This window comes from Mus pahari, chromosome 1 (genome assembly GCF_900095145.1).
Source record: "Mus pahari chromosome 1, PAHARI_EIJ_v1.1, whole genome shotgun sequence".
NCBI classification, from domain to species: domain Eukaryota; kingdom Metazoa; phylum Chordata; class Mammalia; order Rodentia; family Muridae; genus Mus; species Mus pahari.
The window spans coordinates 170,469,036-170,488,415 of NC_034590.1; positions in this window are offsets into that span (position 1 = coordinate 170,469,036).

Consider the following 19,380-nt stretch of genomic DNA (forward strand, 5'->3'; position numbering starts at 1 on the left):
CCTCCTCCTCCTCCTCCTCCTCCTCCTCCTTCTTCTTCTTCTTCTTCTTCTTCTTCTTCTTCGTCATGTAGCCCAGGCTAGCCTCAAACTAACTGTAACTGAGGATTATCTTAAACTCACACTCCTCTTGCACATGCCTCCTGAGAGCTGGGATTGCAGGCATGCGCCTCTAGTTTACGGTTTTGAATGTCCTTGACGGTGATGTCTCTAGGAAAGCGTGCGTCATTTCTGTACACACTCATAGCCATATTCCCCGTGTCAGAGTTTCTTTCAGGCAACAGAAAAATAATGTAGATCCCAGGGATTTTTCCCCCTTCTTGTACTCCCCTGCCCAAGTTTTTCCTGTATTGTTAAAAGGAGGCTCTGAAGAGAGGCCCAGAAGTGCTAGGCCTTCATCCCCTCATCCTTGCTTGGCTCAGTTTTATTGTCTGCCCCAATCAGCTTCTTCCTGCCATAGGAGGTGCACCCAGCAGCATCTTCTCACCTTGGGAATGACTTCATCTGGAGATAAAGCCAGGGGCAGGTAGATCTCTGTGAGTTTGAGACCAACCTGGTCTACAGAGCAAGTTCCAGCACAGCTGGGGTTATGTAGAGAGACCCTGTCCCTCTATCAAACAAATAATGAACAACAACAATAACAACAACAACAACAACAATAACAACAACCAAACAGAAAACAAAACAAAGACAAAGCCCCTCCTCCCACCTCCGAATGAAAATTACGGAGAGAGGATTCTGAGTGCCCTGTGCCTTGTGCTGGCCCAGTGCTCCCACTGGGACCTGTTGTGTGGGGCAGAGTCAATGACAGGGGTCCTTCCAGATCCATCCGAGGAGCAGAGGAGTGGCTCTCTGAAGAGGAAGTTTGCTCCCTTCTCCAGGAGCTCCTGCACGTTCCTCACCTCTGCAGGCGTAGTTGTGAGGGCTCCGCAGGTCCTAACACTAGGTGACTCCTGATATGCTCAGTTACCCATCGATCTTTTCAACTGAAAGTTTCTAATGTTCCATCTTTGTTTGCACCACTCCCTGAACATCCCATGCTGGCCCTGGCTCCTTCCATCCAACCCCCCCCAACACTTGTCCTCGTGTGTCTAGATGGTAGCCAAGTTCCCCATCTTAGCCGCTCAATGCCTTAGCCATTCTCAGGACCAGGTCCCCTCCATAGGTCAGAAGCTTTGTGACTCTCTAATACTCTACAGTCTCTTGTAGGTCTCTCAGTTCCCAAGTCTCGATTATCTATCATTCTAAGCCAGAAGTGTGCTAAGTGTCACTTTCTACAAGTTCCCCTAAAAATCCAGGGTACAATGGCATTTTACAGGTCAAGAAATAGGGGCTCAGTAAGTTCTAGGCTCATCAGAGGACAGAGGGTGGTGGTAGGTAGCCACAGGATTTGAACTTGGGTCTCAAAGTCCAAGCCTAGCATGTGGCCTGATTTCCTCTACCACCTGGAAACAGCTGCTGGATGGATATGGAAGGTTCTGTCACGGTGACTCTCGGTTCGACAGCCTTTTCTGAACAGTGGCTATATACAAATAAGAGTCCTTCAATAGTTGTGCCCTTGCTTGTTGCTCAGGAGATCAGCTGATCTCCTGACTTCTCTTAGGGCATGTGGGTCCCTCACTCACCGGGGGAAGACAGAAGAAAGGCTGTTTCCAAAAAGAGTTAAGTAGAAGAGTCCACAGAAAGCACTTGGCCCATGTCTGGAATCTGTTTAAGTTAATGCTTTAATCAGAGCACTGAGTGGGGACTGTACTGTCTTGCCCCCAGAAGTTGGAGGCTAGGTGTACAGTCTCCTCCCAGGCTGCCCTCCCCTGGTAGCAGCCCTGCCACAGATTCAGGTATGTGTACCTTCCTACCCCCAACCCCAAGAGGAAAGGACTTGCCTAGACAGTTGAAGTTGAGCTCAGTTGGTATTGCTGGGTGGATGAACAGATGGACTGGGTTTGATGATAGATAGATAGATAGATAGATAGATAGATAGATAGATAGATAGATAGATAGATAGAGGGATGGATGGGTAGATGGCTGGCTGGCTGGGATGGAATGGGTTGAATGGATAGAACCAATAGAGAAATCGATATGACGAATAGATGGATGAGATGGATCGGCAGATGCGTGCAATCAATGGAAGGGTAAATGGAGAGATGGTAAAATGGATGGAGAAAACCCAGGCATAGTGGTGCACACATTTAATTCCAGCTCTTGGGAGGCAGAGACGGGTCTCTGAGAGTTTAATGCTAGCCTGGTCTACATAGCGAGATATCTCCAGGACACTCTGTGTCTAAAAACCCAATCCCAAACAACAACAATAACAAAAACAGATGGAGAACTGGACAGACAGACAGAGAGTTTCTAGTTGTGGTCCTGAAATTAGATAATCTCAGCTGTCGTGGCGACTGGTGATTTTCAACTCAAACAGCCATTTTGCAGGGCAGATCCACAGGATAAGGCCTCTCAATAGTTACTGAAGACTATATGATAAAAGCCCCTAGCATTTCCCCTCCTATTCACAAAACACCTCATTGCTCTCTAATTGACCTTGAATGAGGTGGTGTTTACAGCTGTGACTTGGCCGCCATTGATCTTGCATTGATGAAGCGACCAGCTGAGCTGGCTGAATGCAGAATGCAGGACAAGAAGTGGCACAAAGAACCCCATGTCTCTAGGCACTCGCTTCCCCCACCCCCTTTGCTCCCTGAGTGAGCGTGCACGCACAGTGTGTGCTTTTTAAATAAACAAACAAGCAATTAATGATTGCTGTGGAGCCAGAAGAGGAAGTGGGCCCAACTCTGTCCCAGCAGTAGGGCAGGCTGGCACAGAAGGCCCTGAAGGAGCATGCCTAGCCTCATTAATCTCCCTGGAGGGGCCTGCCCTCCTGCAGCCAGCATCTCTCTCAGAGCTGCTGGCTTGGGCACTTGGGCAGCAATAGGAAGCTCTTTGCATCTGCAGGGTTTTTTCCCCCTCTTTTTTTTTTTTTTTTTTTTTTTTTTGTGTGTCTGTGTGTGTTTTAGTGCGTTTCAGTGTTTGGGGGTGTATGCGCAATCCTGGCTCCGGCTGTCTGGGCCCGGCTGTTTCTGGTAGGCAAAGCCACTTCTGAGGTTTTAGATCACTCATCTGGAAGAAGAGGGGGTTGGACAGGAATGGCTCTTTCCCTAAACTTGTATTTATTTATTTNAGGAAGCTCTTTGCATCTGCAGGGTTTTTTCCCCCTCTTTTTTTTTTTTTTTTTTTTTTTTTTGTGTGTGTGTGGTTGTTCCAGTGCTTTTCAGTGGTCAGGGGAAGATCCGCAATCCTGGCTCCTGCTGTCAGGGCCCGGCTGAGTGTGGGAGGCAAAGCCACTTCTGAGGTTTTAGATCACTCATCTGGAAGAAGAGGGGGTTGGACAGGAATGGCTCTTTCCCTAAACTTGTATTTATTTATTTGCTTAGAATAGGTTCTTGAAACAAAAGCTAACTAGGTCACCTCTCTCCGCTAGAATATCTTACATTACGTCCAAGTGAGGGAAAAGAGAGACAGCAAGCTCTTCACTCCTGTCCTGTACATCCTTAGTCTGAGAGCTGCTGCCCCATCTTACTCAGTTCTAACTGGGGTTGATACTCTCCAGAAAGACTGCTAGCAATAGGAACCTGATGAGTGAAGCCTTACCCAGAATTACAGCAGGGTGGGGTGAGGGTGGAGGTAGGGGTGGGGTTGAGGGTGAGGGTGAGGGTGGGAGTAGGGGTGGGGGTGAGGGTGGGAGTAGGGGTGAGGGTGAGGGTGGGAGTGGAGGTAGGGGTGGGGGTGAGGGTGGGGCGGGGGGGGGGGGGGGGTATTTATTCTTTTATTTACCAACCAGGATTCTGAAGACAGGTAGTCTAGTCACCCTGAGCCCATGACTGCGGATCTCCAATGTGGATGTGTGGTGTGCGATGGCTGCTGAAGCTCCAGACATCACGTGCCCATTCTTGATGAGGAAAGGTAGGAAAGGGAGAGATGTGAATTGGGCACATTTATTGAATCTGCTCCCTTTGAAAAGCTTTCCAGTCTCCAGCTGACAAGAACCATGTTGCATGATGAATTCTGGCTTGGGGAGAAGGCAGAAGAAGTTTTCATTGCTATTTTGTTTCAACTGGGGTGTGTTGGCATCCATGATAAACAAAAACAAAAACAACAGAGTCTTGCTAATAAGGATGATGAAAAGAGTGGATAAGTCACAGGGAAAGACACTAGAACAAGCTAAGAACTGCTGTCGAACATTTGCAAAGCACTGGGCACTGTACTGAGCATTACATTCATACATATATCATCTCATTTAACTCTTGGAACTGCTCAACGAAGCAAACATCTATGCCCATCTTTTAGCTCAGGATGTTGAGGCACAGAGGATTTAAGGAACTTGGCCAAAATCCTCAGCAAATAAAGGAGCAGATTTTAGTTTAGATGCCTGTGCTGGAGCCACCAGCTGACACTTAAAAAAGCCACTTTCTCACTATCTACAGTTAGGCACCAGCCATCCCCGTGTATAGCCCAGGCTAGCCTCCAACTTGCCTGGAGAGCTGTGAGGTCAATAACCTCAGGATCTTCCTGTGCTGTTTCAAGGGCTCTCAAAGGAGGGGGCTGGGGTGCTGCAGCCTATGCCAACACTCTTTCTGGCAGTCTCCTTGTCAGCTGTCCTGGTGAGAGGCAGCTCTGACAGGCTGGACCTTGATGCACCAGCCAGAAGGGAAGTGTTTTAGATATGCTTTGGCAGCATTGCAGGGGCTTGACACACAGCAATGATTTATGAGACGAGATTAAAAGAGCTAAATATATATATATGGGCTGGCGCAGTAAGAAGAAGTTAGTGAGGGGAGGGAGGGAGGGAGGGAGGGAGGGAGGGAGGCTGCATGAAAGTCAGAGAGCACCGAGTGTTCCACAGATCTCGGGATTGCGCTGGAGGGCTGCCACCCAGGTCCAAGGGAAAAAGAAGTCAGAGCCAGTGCTGCACTCTGTGGGTGCAGTGTTTAGAGCTTGGTGGGCCACCAGCTATGACTCAGTAGGGGCCGCTCCAGCCCCAAGAGGTAGAAGAGGGCCTGGCAAAGGCCTGCCACAGTGGCACACTCCTGGGATCCCTGTACTCTGGAGGTAGAGGCCAGAGCATTACAAGTTCAAGGCTAGCCTAGGTGGCATAACAAGACCTCATTGAAAGCTCAGCGGTGCACACCTGGGACTCCAGTTCTCCAAGAAAAGCAGATGCAGGAGGATGGCAAGTTGGAGGATAGCCTGGGCTATACATGAGGATGGCTGGTGCCTAACAGTGTAGATGGAGAGATAAGGGCTTCTTTATGTGGAGCTTCATAGATACCAGTTGCAACTTTCCTTGGGGTCATTTCTTCATTATTCCAGCTTTCAAATGAGAACTCCGAGGCAGGACAGCTGAAATTGAGGTCCAATAAGAAAAGCCCATTTCCAGCTGTATGTCCATTGTTAACAGGAAGCAGGCTCTCCTGGAAGGAGCATCCTCTTCACCTTGTTCCCACCAGCAGCTTCCATCAAAGAAGAGACATGGGCCAAGGGCAGAATGCCAGGTTCCCAGTGGGGTTGGTAGCAGTGAGCACTTCAGACTCTCTGTTCTAATCTCTCCTCTTCATTTCCTGAGAGGGCACATCCAGCGGACTCTGTCCTCTTCACGTCAGCGCAATGGCACTTCTTGCCTCCTCATGACTTCTTTCTTGAACTGGACAAAGTATTTCTCTTTCTGTGTCTCCTCTTCTTCCTCCTCCTCTTCCTTCTGCATCTCTGCCTCTTCACTCACCCCCACCTCTTCCTCCTCTTTCCTCCTCCACTTCTTTCTTTCCCTCTTGTACTGGGGGGATTGACTCTAAGGTCTTTGTGCATGTGTAACATGAGCCCTACTACCCAGCTATTAGCTGTGCAAGTGTCTAAACATACAACTAAACTGGTTATACGAAGAGCTGGGTCGATTGGTAATAAAGTGACCTCAGACTCAGGAGATGTCACACAGTCTTAGCCAGAATCAGATCCAGAAATGGCACACAGGGACACTGAGGACAATAGAGAAAACATGGCTCCTGATTCAACAAGCAATACTCTTCTCTTGGGACTGAAACTTCACAGGTAACCAGGAAGTGACAGCTATGTCACATAGTCACAGCTAAATGCATGGGCGTGGCCTCATGGGTCAGGGGTTCTCCAAGGGTGTCTGATGCTATGGCCAGTTTATTCACAGGGAGAAAAGCTGCTGCCTCACCAGTTTCTCTAGGGCCAAAGACTGATGCTGCTCGGTTGTCATGGGGATCAACTGGAGATCCGAAGGTTAGAGGCGTGGAGCTTCGTTTTGTGACTAAGGATTTTGTCTGGGCCCGAGGGAGGCTTTCAGGGTTTTGGTGGCATTCTACACCTTGCTTGCTTGTGAGAGAGTTCGTTGTTTCTTGCAGAGTTCATATGGAAGTCTGAGAAATGTATGGAAAAGTGCTTTCAAAAGAAGCATCCAGAGGATTTAAAGTCCTCAGTCCTGGCTAAGACAGCGGTAGGCTCCAGGTGTTTCCCAGTGACATCCTTTCCCTTTCCTTAGGTGATTTTTTTTTTTTTTTTGAGGTTCTGTTTAGATCTTGCAATTAAAATGCTTCTTTCTTTCTCTCTCTCTCTCTCTCTCTCTCTCTCTCTCTCTCTCTCTCTCTCTCTCTCTCCCCCCCTCCCTCCCCCTTCCTCTCCCTCTTCCCTCCCCATCTCTGTGTATGTGTGTCTAGGGCTTCTTTGTCCCCTTTTTCCATATGGCCTTGTCGAATAAGTCTCCTTACACCCGGTTTTCACGATTATGCGTTGACTTAGTTGGCTCATGGTGGATATATGGTTGAGCCCTGTTTGGACTGCTCAGGCTCTGCCTCTAGTCATCCTGGGAGTAACATTTCAAACACGAATATTAAAACAGCTACTAAACCACACTTAAGGCCAACACACATATCTTAAACCCTGTGATCTTCAGTTTTAATCTTACCAGCATTCTTTTCTCAACCATAAGCCTGAACAAGGCACCCCAAAAGGTACTTTATAGTTTTTTTTTTTTAATTTTTTAAATGCCTTTGCTTTCTTTCTTTCTTTCTTTCTTTCTTTTTTTTTTTTTTTAAAGAGATTTATTTATTTATTTTATGTAAGTACACAGTAGCTGTCTTCAGACACTCCAGAAGAGGGAGTCAGATCTTGTTATGGATAGTTGTGAGCCACCATGTGGATGCTGGGATTTGAACTCCGGACCTTCAGAAGAGCAGTTGGGTGCTCTTACCCACTGAGCCATCTCACCAGCCCGGTACCTTACAGTTTTATTTCAGTTTCATTAAAGGGAATTCTTTAAGATTAGAGAAGAAAGTTCCTTTTTAAACTTAAATTTAAGGCTTTATTTGCTTAAACTTTAAACCTACTAATAAATTGCATTCTTTGAACGATGTCGCTAAATACAGTGAATTACATAGACATTTTAGTGTGCTAAGACATTTAAGTTCATCTGTTAATGACCACACTGGAATCTGTCCAGTGTGTACTCTCCTATACCTAATAAACTCCCACTCTGCTTCCCACTGGCCGCTCCTGGAATTCTTTTCTGTGCATAAGTGAAGATCCTAGCTACACCTGAGGAGCCATCGCTAAGAGGAATTTCCCAGGTTTTACAATCCACAAGGTCGAGTTGTCTCCTGCTACCTAGAATATCTGCATACCCACTTCCTCCCATAAGCTTCTAATTCTAACAGGTACCAACACGTCATCCTCTGCAGAGCCCAGAAATTAGGAGCAGTTCCAGAGCAAAAGCAGGGTCTGTGGGTAAGTCCTATATTCCTTGAGGGTTTGGAAACCATGAAAGAAGAGGAGGAAGGAAGTCAGGAAATTGAATGGGAGAGACAGGGGCAGAGCAGTTAGCCAGGGCTTCCTCATGAATATAATAGACAGTTTCAGAAAAAGCTCTTGGTTCCCAGTGTAGGTTTTTACCTGCATGTATGTCTAGTGAGAATGTCAGATTCCTTGGAACTGGAGTTACAGACAGTTGTGAGCTGTCATGTGGGTGCTGGGAATTGAACTCTGGTCCTCTGCAAGAGCATTCAGTGCTCTTAACCATTGAGCCACCTCTCCAGCACATTATTTTTTGAACCAGTGGAAGACTATGCTTCGAATACTGGCCTCCACTTCTGGGTGTCAGATGGAAGCTAATGCTGTCTTGCTGTGCCTGTGGACACAGGTCTCCCTGAGCAGGCTAGGTGGCAATTTCAGGACCACAGTCACCCAGGTGCCCAATTTTTCTGCCCCACCCTAGCCTTGCTTGAAGCTCAGATCAGCCTCCAGCCTCTGCAGCAATGGGTGGACCAGGGCCAGGGCAGGGTTGGTATAGATTGATTTATGTGCTTATTGTATGCAGATGATCTGGTAAGAGCCACAGGCCTCTCCGTGACCGGAGTTCTGGCACTGAGCTGCACACATCTCTACCCTTCACCTACCTCAGGCTTTGAACACTTTGCTTCAGGCCCACCCAACACAAGGAAGGAGAGGGAGGGTTATGGGTGAAGAACCATGAAATACAGCCACTTCTTCCAGTCTGGGATTGGCTTGTGTTTGTTAAGCGGTCTCTGTTCCCACTTTCTTCTTGGAGCTAGGCGGTAAGGGGCAAGCAGAGCACACGGGGGTGGCCAAATGTATCCCCCACCCCACTCCCACCCCAGATCCTGTCTCCGGTGTCCATGACGGTTCCCTTGCCTGGCCTGGAATTTAAATTTTTTTTTTTGACTGGCTTGAGCTTTTTATTTTTTATTTTTTTATTATTCATTTATTTTTATTATTATTATTTTCTTTATTTACATTTCAAATGCTATCCCGAAAGTTCCCTATACCTCCCCGCCCCTGCTCCCCTAATTTTTTAGTAAACACTTTGAGTACTCCTGAACAAAGCATTGCTCGGCAGGCTGAGGACTCCAGGCCAGATCCATCTTCCTGCCCTCCCTCCTCAGCTGGACTAAGACTCCCCTTTCCTCCCTCTGAGACTACCTCTTATGTCTGGAGCCTGGAGCCTGCCTGGAAATCAAGGCAGCTTTAACCTCAGAGGGAAGAGTCACATTAGCAGGCTCACCAGAACAAGGACAGCACCTGTATACAGGGGAACTGTGTCAGTAGCTGGACCTTTCCCCTCTCAGTCACCCCGGGTCACCACTATCTCCTCCTGAGGACAGGGAAGCCTGGCTTGATACAGCAGAGGCAGACTTGGAGCTATCTCTGGATCCAAGTGTTTGAAGAGAACAGAGGGAGGAGTGAGAGAGGGTAGAGGGAGGAGTGAGAGAGGGTAGAGGGAGGAGTGAGAGAGGGTAGAGGGAGGAGTGAGAGAGGGTAGAGGGAGGAGTGAGAGAGGGTAGAGGAAGAAGGGGGAGATTTGGGACAGAGGGGGTGGATTGAGGGAGGGAGGGGATGTGTAAAAGAGGGAAGGAAGGGGAGGAGGAGAGAGGAAGAGGGAGAGGGAGAAGAAAAAGGGAGAGCTGCTGGTGAGGAGAAAGGGGAGGAGAGATGAAGGAGAGGAAGAAGGGCAGTGAACCGAGAAAAATTTCTCCCATTCCCAATATTTGCTTGTGCTCTATTCATTTGTAGGGCTTGGTCTGGGTCCACCCTCACCACCAGGAAATGCTCACTGTGTCCTTTTGTCCTTTAGAATCATTGTCCTCACCTTTCGGGCTCTAAGCTGAGGTGTAGTTCAGGTGCCCAAAGCCATGTTGATTAATAACAGGGGAGACCAGCTTCTGTTTGTACACTGATCCCCGCTGTCAGTTCTCTGTGACTAAAGGACAGAGTCAAAGAACAGACAGGCTCTTCTCTGACCTAGAACGGCTGCAGCTCCACAGGAAGACCTTGCGAGGCACCTGACTTGCAGCGCACTCCAGACAGAGCTGCTTGGGAAGAGTGGGACCCAGGGATTCAGCTCCACTGAAGAAGACACCTAGGGTCAGCATCCTGGCTTAGCCCACAGCCCCACTGACAGGTTTATTACCAAGCTTTACAGCTTCCAAGCTTAGTCACCGCTGAAGTCAGGCTGCTCAGAAACAAACACATAGCAAAGCTGTGACCCAGCTGCCTGATCTGGGAGAGGCGACCCACCCTGGGCAGAACTGGCACAGGGGAGGCAGCAGGCTGAGGTCGGGTGAGCCACACTTGTCCTTAATCTTCCTTGTCTTTCCTTTGAAGCACTTGTGGACTTGTGGTGTGAGAAGCAGATTCCTTCAGACACCTGAGAGAGACTAACACCCTAAGGGTGTGGGATGTCCTGTCCCCCAGGCCTCCCCAGGGAGCTCAGCCTGAAGCTTGGAGGAGAGAAAATTAAAAAAAAAAAAAAAAAAAAAAACAAAAAAAATATAAAAATAAAAAAAAAAAAAAAAAAAAAAAAGGAAAGGAAAGAAACCAAAAAAATTCAAGGCCCTCCTAGCTTTAGTTCATGAACAGAGAAGAGTCCAGGCCCAGATCCAAAATAGTTCAACCCAAATTCCTTTTCCCTGGCTGCTCTTTCCCCATACATGGCCTCCACAGAACCCTAACCTCCCCCAACTTCCCTAGCTGTGACCTATCACTAAGTTCTACTCAGTACTTCAGCCCTTCATCTGTCTAGGTTAGTGGCTCTCCTGTTCAACTAAGCATAGATGTGATAAGTAATTCCACTTGGGGGCAGTCCCTCCTGCTGTCTGGGGCTTCAAGGACATGGAACATCCCTTCCTGCTGGCTGTCCCCACTGCCAGCTCACCTCATGTTCCTGTCCCAGGCTGGAGAAAAGGATAAGGGGTCCAGTGAGTAGGAAGCATCCTTGGAGAGCTGAGGAGAAAAACCTCAGGGAGCCTTGGTCTTGCCGGATTCCTTTGGAATAGTGCAGAGTGGTGCACACATGTACACAGGGGTTCACATGTGTGCACAGGGGTCAGGCTCCGAGCATTTGGTTGCAGGTTCCCTACCTGACTCACACGGATCACATCACTGCTCACTGCCCAGGGAATCTAAGTGCCCACCCCCAACCTTTTGCTGGAGTGAGGACACCGTGTCAGCCCCTTGCAGCAAAAACCAAGCAAAACATCCTTTTCTCTTTGGGATTTTTGCTTCTGAAATACAGTCTGCTTCTTTCACTTCCTTTCCCCCTTTCCCAGCATGCACCAGCATTTTTATGATTGAAGTTCACTCTTTTTTTTTTTCCTGAGACAGGGTTTCTCTGTGTAGCCCTGGCTGTCTTGGAACTTACTTTGTAGACCAGGCTGGCCTGATTTTCATCTAATTGTAACATAGTAAAAGCTGCTGCTAATTGTAACATAGTAAAAGCTGCTGCCATATTGCTAAATCGGGACTGAAAGTTCCTAGCCCAAAGGCAAGTTCATGACAGGGCAGGTTGAATCTTGTACATCTGAGAAGGGGTCAGTTGTGATGTCACATCCAAATCTACATGACACGAGTGTGCGTCACTGTCGGGGGTTTCCTGGAGCAGCAGTAAAGCCTGTACTTAGGATATTAGTTCCAGAGTGTGCCAGACTTAAATCCCAGCTACGCTACTTACTAATTTCACGATGCAGGTCAGTGTGTAAACCTCAGAGCCTACAGTGTCAGGTAGGAGATTGAAAGCCCGACTGTTCGAGTGGTGAAACTTTAACTATGTTGGTCAGGAATGGCTGTGTAACAACTGACCGTCCTGTCTCAGTGGCAAACAGTAATGAATGGCATTTTGAGTGTTTCTGAATCTTGGCTAGGCTGTGTGTTGCTTCAAGCTGAAGGACTGGTGGACTCAAGTGCACTTGTTGAGTTTAACCCAGGTTCTGGACAATGTGGCAATGTTATGCCTCCAGAATACTTCTCACAGTAATGACAAGACACAAAGAGTGCCAAGGCCAGTGACTGCTGAAGCACATTTCAAGCCCTTAGGTCACCGTATTACTTATTATTACCACTACTTATTATTACATTACTTATTACTTATTATTACCATTGGTTAGAACAAGCCTGAAGGCTGAGCCCAGTGGTGAGACAGAAAAGTGTATTCACTCCACAAGCAGGACATGATAAGGGTAAGGATACCATCAACTACAGAAGGTGTGACTCCTTCAAAAACACCATTCGGTTTCTGACTCATGGCTGGTACTTAGAAAAGGGGTCCATGACTGCTGCTCGGCCCTTGAAGAACACCTGCTTCAGACTCATTCTAGACAAAAGTAGACTCCAGGTTTCACTCTGCACTGATGAAATGTCACCAACTTGGCTCTGATCTAGGGACTCTCCTTCCTCTCCCACAGTGCCCTTCCCTCTCACAGAAGTCTTTCTATGTAATGTGTCCTATATTAGTGTGTGCATACATACACGCATGTGCCTATGTATAAATAAATTTAAATCTAGACTCTGCCTGCAAGAGACAATGTGATATCTTCTGGGCTTATGAATGGCCATCACCGGCTCCTTTGTGGTGACACCACCGCTCTATGTAACAGAGCAAGGAGGGATCTTCAGCAGCAGCAGGACCTAAGGTGTTCATTGCCTGGGATATGACTAATGCTGTGTAGTACTGGATCATGAAGGGGACCTTGGGGAGTCCTGTACCACAGCTTACTGAGTAAGGAGATGCTGATCTCATGTCACAGTCGCTTCTGTCCTTCCCTTGAGTTTTAAGGCCATGTGTATTGCCTTGTGAGCATTTCTTTCAAGGCAGCCTTGCTTGGTCCAATGATGACAAGAACTTTAAGAGTCAGCCAGTACCAGTGCTTAGTGCAGCCTCTACACCTTCAATGAAGAGACAAACACACACCTGTTCAATGATACCGGTCTTGGTGAAATTCAAGGTACAACATTCCTTAAAGACATTTTTGGAAAATACAAAACATGTGGAGGGAAATATGGAATGCCTTCCACATGGCTGGAGTGCATGCAACATGTCTGCCTATCTCTTCCCTCCCTCCCTCCCTCCCTCCCTCCTTCTTTCTTTCTTTCTTTCTTTCTTTCTTTCTTTCTTTCTTTCTTTCTTTCTTTCTTTCTTTCTTTCTTTTCTTACTTCTTTCTCCAGTGATCTGCCCTTAATTCCTGGCACCAGGTACTTACAGATGTTTAAAGTGTAACTCTTCTCCCAGTTTCTCTTCTCGTTTCAGATCTTTCTAGACCTCCTCAGTGAGTACCTGAGGTTGTATAGAGAAATCCATTTATTCTGAATTTCTCTTTCCAGAACCTTTCTGTGCCCCTTGGTCTCTGTGACTCAGGCAGGCTTACTGGCCACTAGAAAAATATTGCCAACGTCTCATTAAAACATTGAAATCTCCCACACCAGATGGCAGAAAGTGTGAGTTAACAAGACTGTAAGCAGCCAAGAACACCATCCCCCTGTCCCCAGCCAAGAGCATTGTCTCCGTGTTCCCAGCAGCTTGGAAGAGGGTCAGGGCAAAGAAAGCCACAGAGGATAAGGGTTAGGGTTAGATACACAGTGAAAGCAATGGCACCACTGCCTACCATGCCAATGGTGTGGGTGAATGCACAGCTGCCAACCACGCCAACGGTGGCAGGGCAGCAGCCATGGAGACAAGGGTTTCCTATATGAAGACCACGTTCCCAGGAATGGTGTGTATCCAGAGTGCCAGGCAGCTATGGCTGCAACAGAAAACCAAATTCCAAAGAATTAGAGCATTACTCTGATGAGAATGGTCCAGGGAGCGTTTGTGGCCATCCTCACACAAGGGGTTTCCAACTAGAGACAGCAAGGAAAGAAGAATACTCCATGTAGGAGAGTTGCTAAGAGTTCCAAGGCTTCCGCGAGTGGGGCATCTATAAGTTTGTCTCAAAGAAGCATCAGCATGAGTAATACTCATTGGCTTTAAAGATTGCTCTGACGAACCACCTGATAAAGCAACTTAAGGGAGGGAAGCTTTATCTGGGACAGGGTTTTAGCCCATCACAGGGGTAGGAAGTACAGTGTAGTGCAGTTTGAGCACATGACTGCAGCTTCTCACACCATGGTGGAGGTGAGCCTGTTGGGAAGATAGTTCAGACAAAACCATAACAAGTAGCTTTGCCAGCATAGAGAACAAAAGATTATTGACTCTAAAGTCCTGATGGGTATACTAACTAATGGCTCACAGCTGGGCTGTCTGTCCTTGGTGTATGCCCCAACCCTGGCCTCTGACCACAGGCCTTCCCAGTGTCTCCTCACTGCTGTACTAACTCAGCCATCTGCTCCTGCACCCTCACAAGCTTCAAGCTTTTGTCTGGCCATCATGTGGCCCTTCTGTGACACAGAACTGAAGTATTTTCATGCTGTACCTCTCTTCCCAGTCTGAATTCTGTGATGATGGTTGGCCTTATATATCGACTGACTGGGCCACTAAATGCCCACATATGTGATTAAACTGCACTGTGGGTATGTCCCTGACTGTCCCACTAAGATTAGTAAAAATCAGAGAAAACCGATGGCTTCCTTCCTGTGGCTTGGCCAGTTCCAGCTGCTTACAGGAACAGGTGGATCTCAAAGGTTAGCACTCCAAGAGCCAAGAGGCAAACTTGTTGCTGGACTTACAGTGACTGGACCTCTTTTGGAGTCTTGGGACTTGGGGGACAACATTCTGGATTTTGTGTGTGGCTTTCCTGGTCTGTAGCTGATGTGGTTGTTTTTTGATAAAGTCATCTGGGAAGAGGGAACCTCTGTTGAGAAAATGCCTCTATAAGATTGGCCTGTGGGGGCATTTTCTTGATTGATCATTGATGTGGGAGGACCTAGGTCACTGTGGGTGGTACCACTCCTGGGCAGGTGGTCTTGGGTAGTGTAAGAAGGCAGATTGAGCAAGCCAAGGGGAGTAAGACTGTAAGTAGCATTCCTCCATGGCTTCTGCTTCAGTCCCTGCCTCCAGGCTCCTTCCTAGGTTCCTTGTGATCCTGCTTTAGCTTCCCTCATTGATCACTGTGATCAGGATGGGTAAGCCAAATATACCCTCTCCTTCCAAACTGCTTTTGGTCATGGTCATGTTTTTATCAAAGCAATTAAAAACTAAGACTCGAGGTCTCTGGTATCTGGCTGGGGTAGCACCAATCTCTCTGGGCTCCAGCCAACTCACCATGGATGTTTTTGGGCACTTAATTGTATGAAGTAATGCTAATTCTCTCCCTTGCTCTCTCTCCTTCCCTTACTTCCCCTCTTCTTTATTCCTTCTCTCCCTTTCTTCTTTCTCCCTCCTTGCGTCCCTGTCCCATATTTCCCCTTCTGCTTTCTTTGCCTCCCATGATTTTTCCAGGCTCAACAAAGTATCCCTGAAGAGGGTAAAATGGCCATTGCTTGAGAGCCTCACTTGAGTCATGGGGAGAAACCTACAGGGGCTCTCTGGGTTTGGTGGGTGACAATTTAGGTTACTTATTCCAAAGACTAGAAGCTCAATGTCAGGCCTGCTAATCCATCTCCCTGTGGCTCCCAGATCAACCCACAGAATTAAATCCAGAATTGAAATGCCACATTTGCTCTGGACAGGAGAGCTCAGTGAGATCAGCTCTTTCCTGAGGGAGAAGGGAGGCCTAAGGTCTGCTTGAGGAGGAGGTTAGGGTGTGGCTCTGCTAGGGCTCTGGAATCTGCCACAAGGTGAGAGACAGAATTTCTGTTACTTCAGGGTTTTTAAGGTATGGCAGCCTGTAGGGTGTAGAAGGATGAAGACTCCTCAGACAGGGAGGGTCTCCTCTCGCCTCTGTTCCCACAGGAAGCCTTCCCTGAAGCCAGGCCTTCTGATCCCTGCCCACACAGCTTTTACCTCCCCTAAGCCTCACCTTGGGTGGCTTCCCATTTTCTGTCCTTTTGTCCCAGGAAATTCTATGTTCCCAACATATAGAACATGGGATTCCAAAGTGATCAAGGAGGGAAGGTCGTTGTGTAACTTCTCAGCCCGAAGCAAATCTATTTTACCTGGCTCAGGCGAGCTCCTGTGTGCTTAGTATATAACTCCAAATCTAGGGGATCCCACAGAAAGAATTCCCTCATGGGAGAAGCAAGTGGTATAGAGTTGTTAATTCCAAAAGGGCTCTGACTTTTGTGACTATGGGACTAAGGAAGACACTCTGCTTCTGACTGTCGATGAGATGAGAAGGCTAATGGTTCCTGTCTTTGGAGGAAGCTCCAAGTAAACTGCTAACAGTTAGAGTGATTTCCTCACAAGGCATAAAATCAGTTATCTAGGCTGTGGTGCCTACCATGAGTAACTGTGGTTAATGAAAGGCAGGCCCTGCCACCTCTGTTAAATGAGATAATATGTGTGTGGTTATCTGGAATGGGAAACAGAAACTTTCTACAAATCCTCATTCTTTCTTCTTCCCTGATTGCTGCCAGACTCAGCCTTAATTAAGAAAGCTGTGAGAACGAATTCAGCTGTGGGAATGGTCAGAGAAAACATGGCCTTTTCTCACGGGGCCTCATAGCTGGAGGCAGTGTTGGAAGTGAGGCCCTTGTCCAGTGTCTGCTAGCGGTTCTGGACTCTGCTGGCCTCACAGAGCTGGCTGCCCTTCACATCATGGTTTCTAGGGAAACCTCACACAGTAGAGCCCCATCGCCTGGCCCTGGACACAACAGAAGCCCACGGCAAACCCCTGCTTTCATTTTCTCTAGCATCAGGGTGAGCCCATTCTCCCTCCTGATCTGTAGGCCATCTTTACTTCCCTTCCTTTTGGATGCCTGGGGTACTTGAATGGGCCATGGGGTGCCCAGACGCATGGCCAGCCACTATCCTGGGTGTGTCTCTGCCAGTGTTTCTTGACAGATAAGTATTTAAATTGGTAGGCTGAGAAGAGCAGACGGTCTTCCCTGCTGTGGGTGGACCCATCAATTGCACAGCCTTTCTTGGAGTATGAGAGGTGCCTCCTGCATTAGTTTCTTTTCCATTGCTGTGGTAAAATGCCACGATCGAAAACATTTATAGAAGGAAGACTTTATTTGGACTCAAGGTTCCAGAGAGACAAGAGTCAGTGACAGCAGGAAGCGGCAGGATGCAGAGAGTACACATCTTCAAACGCAATCATGAAGCAGAGAAGGGAATGGAAGCAGTGGCTGGCTTTTCACCTCAAAGCCCGCCCACAGCGATGCACTTCCTCCAGCAAGGCTATACGGCCTGAACGTTCCCAAACACTGCCGCCAGCCAACTGAGGACCAAACGTTCTAATGTCTGAAGCTTTGGGGGTATTTCTTATTCAAACTACCACACTCCTCTGTGGCCCTTGAACTTGCTCAATCTGAAGACTGTGGGATTTCATCTATATAACATGTAAACTAAGTCTTTTTCTACACAGACTGCCTCTAGGCTGTTTTTCTGGAAAAGTCTGTGAATCCAGTTCCTTGCTGAGGGAGCCAGGGGTCCGCCTCATAGGTCCATGGCCTCCTGGTCATTCATCCCATTGGAAAAGGAGCCCCTAAATGAAGACATTTCTCCAAGGTGCCAGGGTGAGATGTCTTTAACATCTCAGTGCCAGTAGTCTTGATACCTGAGTGTCCTGAGATATCTGTTGGCACGTGTGGTGCACACTGCACACCCCTTTCCAATGGCTTTACTTACCAAGAGGGACCCACAAACCCAGTAAGGAAAACCCATCCACATGTTTTGACCTGCTATGTGGTGCAAATCCCTTGCGGAAGCAGCAACGGGGCATTAAGGGAAAGATGACCTCAATTCAGAAGCAGTGTTTGTCGAGTTCAGTCTTCAGCCAGTTCACGTTCCTCATACGAGTGGGAATTATTCCTGGGATTAAGTTTTCACCGCCCTGAATGCGTTAGTGGGTTTCTGCTTTTTGTCTTCAGACCGAGGACATAACCCTCAGTGAGGCGGTCTGTGGGGACCTGGACAGCTGGTGTAGTGGCAGAATGTTGGCTGACCGCAGGGATTAGGGCCAAACGCATGCAACCCATTTCACACTGAAAAATAAGCTGATTTGTTTTTTGTTTTTAAATAAGCCTTATTAAAAACTGGCTGCCGCTCGTGGAGGATCTGTGGAGAGCGTCACAGAGCGGGATATGACTTTCCCGGACTTGGCAGCCAGCAGCGCTGCTTTCAAATCGCTGCTTCTTCTAGCTACAAGCTCAGGAATCTTTCAGAAAGTTTCACCACTCAGGGCCAGAAGCTGTGCTCTCATTGGTGGCTGAGTGGGGGCAGCTGTGGGCCCAATTGTCAAGTTTTGTGGGACATTGACGGCCCTTCCTTCTCTCTGCAGACGTCAGCCTGTCTGTGATTTCTTTTGGCCATGACCTTTCCCGTCAGGCACAACTTCCCAGTACAATGATCTCATCCCTTCATCTGCATCTTCTTCACAGAGACTCCACCTTCATTTTAAAACAGAGCAGCAATAACCACGGGGTATTCGGTTGGTGTCTGAGGGATCTATGAGTCAGAGCTACTTCTTCCCCGTCAAGAAAGAGGTGCGGATGATGTGGATAAAGCTATTTGCCCTCTGGGCTGGCGGCAAACACTAGGGGGCGTCCTTTTAATTCTTTGAGAATTCCACACAACGTAAGCATTTTGAACACATTTGCCCCCTCAGTTCCCCCTTTACCACCGTTTCAGCTCTTCCATTGCTTCCTACCTGACTTTAAGATTATTTTTCTTCTCCTTTCCCCGCCAAGTCCAGCTTGTGTTGCGTACACAAGCCCGTGTTGTGTATTGTCGTGTGACAATAGCCGGGATGTATTATCAGATTTTTGAAAAGCAAATTTCAAGATAATATATGTACTATAGTTTTGTCTGGAAGGCTGGGAAGCTGATAGGTGAATGCCTATTTATAAGCACCCCAGACAAAACAAGAAACAGAAAAAAACTCATACCAATGATACGTAATGACCCAGTAATCCTCAGAAGGGTAGGACCGGGAGAGGGGAAAACCATAGACTCATTATATATGCTTACCAACATAACACGTCATGTGCTACGTTTTTTAATATCTATGCAATAAAGTCGAGGAGAGAACTCTAACTTGTTGAGGGGGTGGAGAGCTGCTGTTCTAAGTAATGGGGAGTATGTTCTGGGGCTCTGTGGATGCATATTGCTTTTTAGGGGTCAAAACAGGACACCCCACTCCTGGAATCTCTGCCTGCCTCTTCTCTACTTGGTGTGTTCCTGTATAAGCCACCCTTGTGTTATGAGGACCCTGGTCACTGGGTTACAGGCCCCTGAGTCTGGAGTGCCTGGAATGCTTGATTGTGCCTGCCCAAACCCTCTTAGCAATGAGACCAAGTTGCAGCTGAGAGCTTCAACTCAGGGGACTAGAATTGCACTTTCTCCTCATTGGCTTATACTGGAGCTGCCGTGGGCCATTGAAAAGACCCTAAGCTCATACTAGATTCCATAGCTCTAACCGCTGTATACCAAAGAATCCCATTTCTCCCTAATTTATTAGCTTTGCATTGATCTACTGCCCTTCAGT